General features: G+C 33.8%; 1 pseudogene; it reads right to left on the bottom strand.

Annotated features, from left to right (window-relative positions):
- Window positions 1-2,835: 2,835 nt before the first annotated feature.
- On the bottom strand, window positions 2,836-4,087 carry LOC118490421 (annotated as a pseudogene).
- Window positions 4,088-10,243: the final 6,156 nt, after the last annotated feature.

Raw genomic sequence — 10,243 nt, forward strand, 5'->3', positions numbered from 1 at the left:
GGGGTGGTGGTGGTGGTGGAAGAAACCAGTGGAAAGGGAGGGGGATTTAAACCCCGTTTGTGGGTCCATTTCACACACTATTGTATATACTTTTCATTTCTCATGGGTAATTAATTACTTTTTATTTTAAATTAATTACTAACAGGATTATTACTACTGATCGTATAAATTACTCATTTTCCCTCATATTATATCCAAATCAGTATAATGGTAAATCATTTATTCGCTTTCAAACTAGCTTCTACTTCCGATGAATTCCAAATTGCTTCTAAACTAGCTTCTCCAATTTCTTTGCTCACCTGTAATATTGCATGTACGCAAATAACTTTATCCATTAACCTCTGTTTTAATTTTATATTTTGTTTTACTGCACAATATTGTATGTAAAAGTTTTCATATTATTGAAAATATAACAAAATTGCATCAAAATGTAAGTATAGCCATAGGAAACATAAAATTGTGTTATCAAATTATATTTATAAAATTATAGTAATAATAACAATAATAATTTAATTCATCTATAATAAATTATTGATATTGATTAACAAAACTGAATGACTTATGAAATCTGATAGTGTTTGAAAACGGATTATGAATATTGAATACTTCTAATAAATTATTGACTAACAAAACTTAAAGATTTAAGGAGTATGATTATTTCTAATTCAAAAAAAGTTACTAATACAAAAACAATAATATGTAACAATGTTTTGGTTTTGGAGAAAAACCCACTAAAAAGATTTTTATCATGAATCGCTTTTTGTTTTTGTTTTTGTTTTAACAAATGTGTTATCAGCAACTATCCATCAGTTGTATGTGACCAACCATTTTCTATCACGTGTTGTATCAATTTCTCCTATAATATTAAAATAAAATAACTTATAAAAGATGAAGAGATGTCATATGTGGGACACAAAATCTAATTAATTAGTAAGGGTGGAGGTGGCGGCTGAAAATGGCTTCCCAACATCACAAAAGCTTTTTAAAGTCAATTTACACTTCCCATTTTGAATATAAACACACACACATATTATATACACACTGTAATTTAAGTAATATAAGTGAACATACAAACATATTATATACACAGTGTAATATAAGTGTATAATATAATATAAGTGGTAAAATTAAATAAAAAAATAATTTTGTTTAAGAAGGCTAAGAAGAAAGAAGTAAGTGACAGTCATAATTTAAAATTTAAGATTAAAGGCATTTTGATCCTTACAAATTTAAGTTCATCTCTTTTTGGTGAACAAAACCTCAAATCTAAACTAATATGCATCCAACACATTCAACCAGCAAAACAACACCACTGCTACATCTCCAGTACCTAATCAACACCGCCACCATCATGCCACCACCACCAAGCCGCCTCCGAACCCCACTACCACCATCAGGTCGTTGAACATCATTATCAGTCACCACCACTGTAGCATCACTACCGACCACCATGGCTACACCGTCACCTCCAACCACCACCGCTGCAACATCACCACCTGCCACAACCACTGCAACATCACCTCCTGCCACTATCGAGAACTGTCATGCCTGTAACATGTCCTCTTTATTCGCTCCCATGTATCCCTCTTCCTTTCTTTTTCAGATCTAAACTGTTTGGCAACATTAAGTTCCCACACTTTTCAGATCTGAAGTCTCGCATCTCTACAAGTATGGTTCGTGTTGTAGCTATTTATCGACACTGGTTGCAATCTTATTAGCTGGTCTGATTTTAATTCTCAAATCCTAAAGACATTTTGTGTTTTTTTTTATCAAATACTTCATTGTTAATTTGTTATTCGGTTTAGATTGTGTTAATCTTTTGTTGCGTTGTATTGGATATTTTATTTTGTACTGAATTTTTTATGTTGTACTCGATTATTTTGTGTTGAATTGAATTTTTTATGTTGTACAGGATTTAGATTTTGATGTTGTACTCATTTTTATATTATACTAGATTTTTTATATTGTACTGGAATTTTTTATATTGTACTGGATTTTTTATATGGTGATGTTCTAAGGTGTTTTGTTGAATTTTGGTATTGTACTGGATTTTTCTATTGTGGTTATAGACATTTAGTACACTTTAAAAAAAAGTCGTTATTTATACATCAATATATACTCAAATTAAAGAGGAAAAATGAGTGTTTTTATGGTGTTATTATTTCAAAAAATAACGTCACTTACAAAAGTTATGTAAGTTTAAAAAAAGTGGGGGGTAACTTGAACAAAGTCAACAAAAGAGATTCTTCCAAAAGTACCCCTCCACCCATCTTTTTGCCTACACTCTTATCCCAACCATTGATTAAAGCAATTGATGACCAAGATTACTTCTAAGCCTTCTCAGGCAATTTAGACTTTTCTAGTGAAACCTCCCCCTATAATATAATACATATAACTGTATAACATAATTAATAATAAGTGTATAACCTATATAATATAATAAATGAGATGGATTTGGGACATTAACCTCAGGGTGATTTAGGAGAGAATGCATATAAGCAACTCTCTAGAAGGTTTATTTTTGGAAAATATTAATGTATTTATTGTCTTTCTCAATTCAACCTGCCAAAATTCTCTCAAATCCTAAATCCCCCTAGCCGTTTCTATGAAATCGATCTTCCATAAATCCATAAACATGATTTCTGATTCAATCCATCTTCTTCGATTCAAGTTTGATTATCCAAGGTATGATTTAGATTAATTCGAATTTCATATTTATTGTTAATCAAAACGATTCAAGCATCATGAATCAAATCTTCGTTTTATTCAATTTTCGTTCTTTCGTTTCTAGTTATTATTGATTAGGTTAAGGTTACTGCTGATTTGTTGCCAGATTTAAAGATCTCCAGCATCGTATGTATTGTTGACTAGGTTAAGGTTACTGCTGGTTTTTTTTTTCCTCACATTAAGTTTCTTCTCAAATGATATTTCCACTATAAAATGCATGAAATAGATGTATAAATATATGACATGAAGGTTGAAATACATGAAACTGAGATTAAAAATATGAAATATATAAAATGAAGGTATAAAAACTATAGGGGTTACTCCCTAGGCAAAATTGTAAAGTTGAGCCAAAAGATCCTCAATCAAGATAATTTCATGAGGAAGTGGTATTTCTTTAGGATCTACTCCAACGTTTAAAAATCGGTTAATAGGTTAATAGGTGTAGATAGAACACTTGATGCCCCTGCCAATAGAGAGACCCAAGTCCTAATAGTCTCGCTAAATGGTGATTCAACAGAGATTCTACATCTTGAAACCAAGCCAGTTTTGGAGCAGCTTTATGATAAAGCAACTAACCAGCAAAAAGCATTAACGTTGCAAAGATCAATGCACCAATTATGGTACAACAAAGTTGTAATTCACTAGTTATTTCAAATGCTCGCCAAATCTGAAAAAGCCTATAGGTTATTTGTATTTCTCAGAAGCCCTCGCCCACATCACCATTCAATATTTCTTAGCCCACTATCGGCCAAACCACTTGGGCACTAGGCCTAATGTGAGTAGGATCGCTTAGCCTAATTGGAAAAACGAACACCGTGGAAATACATGCCACCCAGTTAAAGGAAGATGATGGAGAGTTGACCGAAATGCACACTAAATACTTTCCGAGAGATCTTATCCAAATCACTAGTATGGCTATCGAAATCGTAAGCATCAAAATGTAGGCTCCAGATCTAAGTAGTAGTTCTAGGGCCTTTAACTATTTTTCTTTGGAAATGAGTCTAGCCCATTCCTCGAATGAAGTTTCTATGTGATCCCTATCTACCAAAATTTTTGGTTTCAGCGAAAGAGTAATTATTGAGTCCTCTTCTTTCTGGACAACGCATACAAAGAGACCTACCACCAGTCAAATAATTAGTGAATCTCAGAGAGTTATTTCTGTTAGAGTAAATTACGATTTTGGCCCGTGTGATTATATTACTTTTACCCTTTTAGCCCAAAAAGGAATCTTTTAACATCTGAGCCCCCACGTCTTTTTTCTAACATTTTCGGGGGTTTAGATGTTAAAAGATTCCTTTTTGGGCTAAAAGGGTAAAATGATATAAACACATGGACCAAAATTGTAATTTACTCTTTCCATTATATAATAAGTTTCTTTATGTTCTAGTTTTCTATCTCCATATGTATTTTCTTTGGTTATTCACTAAAGCAATTATGATCTAGAATTTGATCTGGGGCAAGTGTTCGGATCTATTATGACATAGCCATGAGGCGTTCAACGGACCTTTTTGATCTTATAAAACCCTTTCTAACTTTAGATTGATACAAAAATGACTTTTTATGCAACCTAGTATATTTCAGATATCAATTAAAAGTTCTTAGATGAATCTGCTTGATGTTTTTTTAGATATAGTAATAGTACTCTATTCGAAATCATGTGAACAAACATTAACTATTTCTAAGAAAATTTGATAAATTCAGTGATTCGGAGTCTTTTTTATTAGTTTTATTTTAGTAATCTTTTTATAGCAAAAAAAAAAAAAAAAGAATGACAAGAAAAAATAGATTTTGTAAGCTGTCTATGTATCCTTTAGTCCTACAAAATACCATGGAGAAATAGAATGCATAGAAAATATGAATGGTTTGATTCTGTTAATTTTGGTCAACTAGGAGTACAAAAAAAAATCTATAGCCAATTTGGGTTAATTTGGTTTTTGGGAGTTAATCGATTTTCGGTTCGATTTCATTTGTTTGTTTGTTTGTTTGTTTGGTTTGGTTACTACTAATCCTATATATTGTTAGTCATGTAACGTATTAGTTTTTAAATTAAAAAACCATAGTAATACTATACTCAAATTAAAGAGAATAAATTATTAATTTTATATGTATTTTTTTTAAATCATACATTTATTAATGTATGAAAACAGGTATTGTAGTTTTAAAATCGTAGTGATAGTTTGTTTAAAATAATGAACAAAAGTGTTATTATTATTATTAAAAATTGTTATTATTATTATTATTATTAAATAAACAAAAGTTGAATAAAGTTGAGGGTCAAAATTGTAATTATTATTAAAAGACATATTTTCCTGAAATAAATTAACAAATACAATACACTTTTATTATTTTACATTTAAGATATAGTATCAAGTGGAGAGTTCAAATGATAAAAAAAATTTTGTAAGAAGAAAAAAGAACAAATTTCAACTAATAAGAATGTTTTATTTTAGTTCATTTAATATAAGTTTTCAATGTTACTATAAGGGTACATTGGTAAATCTACATAGGTTATTTATTTGTAGTTTTCCTCTTTAATAGCTAACTACATTAAATTTTTTGTAACTTATCTTCAAAATATATATTTTTTTTTCAAAAAAAAAATAAAATAAAATAATTTAAAGTGTAGGATAAATTACGAGTTGTGTAGGATAAATTTCAACGTGTTGGATGAATTTCGAAATATGTAAGATAGCTTTTGATGTGTGTAGGAAAAAAAATGTTAATGTGGAGGATAATAGTTTTTTGACTAATTAATTAGTCAAAAATGATAATAAATGAGACAAGTGAAAAAACTATTTAATGTTTTACAAAATTACCTTTTGTTATTTTTCTTCTCAAATGAACCTTCCCCATAGTATCAATGCATTATAAAATAGAAAAAAATACATGTATCCCCTTATTTTCAACTCTAATTACATATTTACCCAACTCAAATTCTAAATTACATATATTCTCCTCTTTTAACAAAATGACAAAATTACCCTAAACACTAAAAAACTCATGATTGAATCAAATGCTTAGCTACTTCCCCCCCCCCTTTCAGTGACGAATCCGACCAATGTTTCTAATTTCATTCCCTTGCGATGATCGATCGTTTAGAACTAACCGACGGGCGAAACTTTTGATTTCCCTCCTCCCTTGGACGATCCTTCAGAACCAATCGATAAGTACAGATGCGTTTGATTGTGTTTCTGATCTGATAGGTTTTTTAATGTGTTTCTGATCGAAGATCGGAGCCACGAGATCGTCGCTGCCGGTCAACGCTTAGGACTGCTCAAAGATACTGAGCAAGATTACCATTCGAATCGGAGTCGAAGACATCATCGAAGATGATTCCGACGAGTTTGACGACGACCTTGGTCACCGGATTCCACGAGTTTCACGCGGGACAAATTGCTAGAACGAGACTAATTAAACAAGTTTTGGTTATGTGATATTAATTTTTAAGTGATCTAATGATGGATTTTGAGGTAAAATGGGGAAGACTGTATTTTGCTGTCATGAATTTGATAAGTTTACGAAGGAATTTTGGCCATGGAAACTGAATTTGAAAATAGTTGTACTGATCTAATAAAATAGAGGGTAAAACAATCAATTTTATAATCTAAATTCATTAAAATGGGTATATTTGATATTTTTAATTTTTAAGAAGAGGATATATGTAAATTAAATTTTCGGCTGGATATATATGTAATTTATGAAGTTTAAAAGGGGGATATATGTAATTGCCCCAAAATAATATAGATAATATTAATATGTTTGTGTCTGAATGATCGATGAATCTTGTGAATACCCAAACTATTGTCACGTCACGCTTTCACTTACAACCAATCATTAGTTTGTTTTATTGTGGATAAGAAAATGAGATTTTCTTTCGATAAAAGGCATTTTCACAATCATGACTAATTTTTATGTTCATATGGGAAGGGAATATACCAACAAACGAGAACAGCAATATAATTACATTAATTTTTAATATATTTTAGAACTCTAACTTGAACTTATATCCCTACCGTTAAAATGGAGAACAACCCACGAAAAATCATTGAGTTACATATTTAGGTATTGTTTGGTTTTCTAAAAAAAATCCGTGCAGCCTCTTCTGTCTGTGTTGCGCAAACCACGTGCATACATTGCCATCTACACACTCTTTGTTTTTTTCGAAGACGTTTCATTAAAAAACGTCCGTGTGAGCTCTTCTTGTTGCAGACTAGGGATGAGCATTTGGTGCCGAGTACTGGTACCGAACCGTACGGGGTATATTCGGTACCGGTACGGTACCCATTTTCTCTGTTTTTTGGTACCGGTATTTACGGGTAAAACACAGGTAAATACCGGTACTGAACCGGTATATTCGGTACCAGTACCCACTTTTCCTGTTTTTCGGTAGCGGTACTTTCGGTACCGGTGCCGGTTCGGTACCATACGGGTACCGTGCTCATCCCTAGTGCAAAATATAACAACCCTTGAAAAAACGCCCTAATTATACCCCGTATACGCATAACCGGACCCAATTAACCCTAATGTCATTAAAAATCAAATAAAATAATGTTTTACTTCCGCTCGCGGGCCACGACAGGAATCCCCGGGTGTGTCGCGGGGCGCGACAACCTGTGGCTAGCCGAGTTCTCCTTGTGACATGTGTCCTACACCTGTTGAATCTAGGGTCGTGAGGAGGCAACCCTAGCCGTAGCTAGGGTGCCCTCACGGGGCGCGAGAGGATTAGGGGCAGGGGGTCGCGGGGGGCGAGAGAGGCACGAATTCACTATAAATTAAGCTTCAGTCTACCCTTCACAATCGTTCATCTCTTTTCTTTCTCTCTGTCCCTATAGTGCAAATATTATAGCTCGATATTATAACCCTAAAACACGAAGCTCTGCCCCGTTGTAAGTATTTTAACCCCCGATCACTAATTCGTTGCCCTACCCGATTGATCTAGGGCCCCGTAACGCATGTCGAGCCTCTGCCTGACTAAGTTCATTGGGGTTCTGTCTCGTGTTGTATGGCTAAAGTGACTTGGGTTATTTTACTAACATGTGTGCATTGTATGTTTTTAATAAAAAATAATCAGGAAAATCAACAGGAAGCTATAGAAATACATAAGTCTATAATGTGAGTCATTCTCCTTTTCTACCAAATTGTATTCCAAAATCTCAAATATTTTCAATTATACTTACAGTGACTGAGTCTTTGTATTCTACAATCACTGCCAGTATGTGGGGTTTTGTATACGCTACTAGTTAAGCGTTACTATTGGATAAAGAGTTAACCAATAGTAATATGACCACGGTCATTGTAACTGTAGGGTCGAGGATTCGTCCAAACGAGTCAATCAGAGTCAGATCTAGTTTCTAGAAAGGCGGAATCAGTCTAGAAACCGTCAATCAAGGTTAGAACAGGAGTAGAAGAGTAGAAAGTCACTTTAAACATGTTCTTCATTGATTTTAGAAGTTTTGGTACAGAGAGAATAGGACAGCAGTTTGGTACAAAATTCTCCAGAAAGTTACAAATGAAGAACACTACTAGTCTATATATAGATCTGCCAGACCCCATGGGCTGACATCTCCAGACCTCATGGAACAAATGACACGACATAGACTGATGACGCAGGCGATAGACATTATGCATCAACAAACTCCCCCTTGGATATTGCCGCAGTCTTCAGTCAGTCGGTCTTCAAAACATTCTTCACAAAGACTTGAAAAATTCTTGTCTTTACTTCGGCTTTTTCAATAATGCTTTCCTGAGTTGTTCCTTTTCTTTGGCAGCTCTCTTTTCTTCCTCAGCTAGCTTTTGCCTCCATGTAGCTCGAGCGATTCTGTCTTTTTCTTCACGCTCTTCTCTCCTCTTCTTTGCTTTCAGAAACTCTTCTTTTTCAATCTCTCTCCACCTTGTTAACCACATATTTTCAGAATTTATACCCTTCTGAAAACATATTGTAGCTACCTTCTGAAACTGCAGAGCTTGTTCTCTATCTTCTGCCTTATATCCAATCTTATTCACAAACAGACATTCAATATCCTTTGCAGAACAATTTACTATCCACATCAGATCGTACAGGTGAATATCTCTGAGTTCATTCCCAACTCTGTGCATAATTACTGCTTCGATTGTTATGTAACTATAAACCCACCATACAAACCCTTCATGAAAATTCTGTTCCATTTTTGGCAATGGAATATTCTTCATAACCCTGGGCTTGTTGATCATCAGAATTGTTTCCACAATACCTGTAACAGAACCCTTCCTCTTGACTTTCTTAGGATAATGTGGCTTCCAGTGTCGAAATTCTCCGAAGGCTCCAAATTTCATCAAGCCCCACGTTGGCATATCATGAAGTTTGACTGGATATAATAATGTTCTGACTTGGGACAACTCTTCAACATCCCACCAAGGTAGAGACATTATATCTTGAATATATTGGAAATATTGAACACCAAATTCTCTTCTAATAGCATAAGCGTTGACTTGTGGCAAGTACCCCCAGCTTATGATATCACCCAGAGAAACATCTCTATCCCTTCTGAAATACTTGAGTGGTCTTTTGTATTTTCTTTCTGTATCCTTCATGAACCACTTCTTTTGTTCTTCACGTAGTTCTTCTTTAGACATTTCTCTAAAACTCTTACTTTTAACATTTTCAGCAACTTTTCTTCTCAATTCATCCTCATTTGCTTGACTAAATAACTCAGCAAGAGTTGGAAAGCTAGAAGTATCAGAATTAACATTCTTAGACTGATCATCATCGCTCCAGTCTTCTACTTCCACTTTATCATAAATATCAGCTTCTTCAACATACTTGTACTGATATGCAGGTTGATGATTGATATCAAACTCGTTCAACTCTTCTTCAAAATCGAAGTTAAACTCACCTTCTTCAACACCCATCATCTTAATGATCTCAGCTCTAGTGTAAATATGCAATAACTCACCTTCCTCTACGTCATGTTCAAGACGTAGAATCAAACCTGCACCCTGATCAACAATCTCATCAACATTTTCAGCATCACCATGCTCCCCCTCTCCTCCTGCATTTTCTGGTTCTTCGTTTGCATCGTCTTGAAGATATTTGTCAATATTCTCTTCTTGTGACGCTTCAGTTACTTTTATACCAGAATTACCTTGATCAGCATCATCATTTCCATCATCATTATCGCTATGAATAGAATATACTTCATCTGCATCATCTTTCAGATTATCATTTTCGTCTTCTTCATCATCTTCGATCTTAATCACACCAGATACTGAAGTTAACGGACAAGGAGCTAGAATAGACGATTCTGGAACTTTTGTCGGAGATTTTGGTTCAGTCAGAACAATTTCCCTTTCAGTCACTTGAACATCATCTTCAACTAGAACACCTTTACCCTTATCTTTCATTCCAGCTTCTATTTCAGTTTCACATCTTGCTCTAACTTCCGCAAGTTCTATCTCTTCAAACCTTTGCTCAATCGGCTTACCAATCAAATCTTCCAACACTTTCTTTAACATATACTCTTCATGTTCCTTTTTAGCA

The sequence above is a fragment of the Helianthus annuus genome, chromosome 3 (assembly GCF_002127325.2).
Source record: "Helianthus annuus cultivar XRQ/B chromosome 3, HanXRQr2.0-SUNRISE, whole genome shotgun sequence".
NCBI lineage: Eukaryota > Viridiplantae > Streptophyta > Magnoliopsida > Asterales > Asteraceae > Helianthus > Helianthus annuus.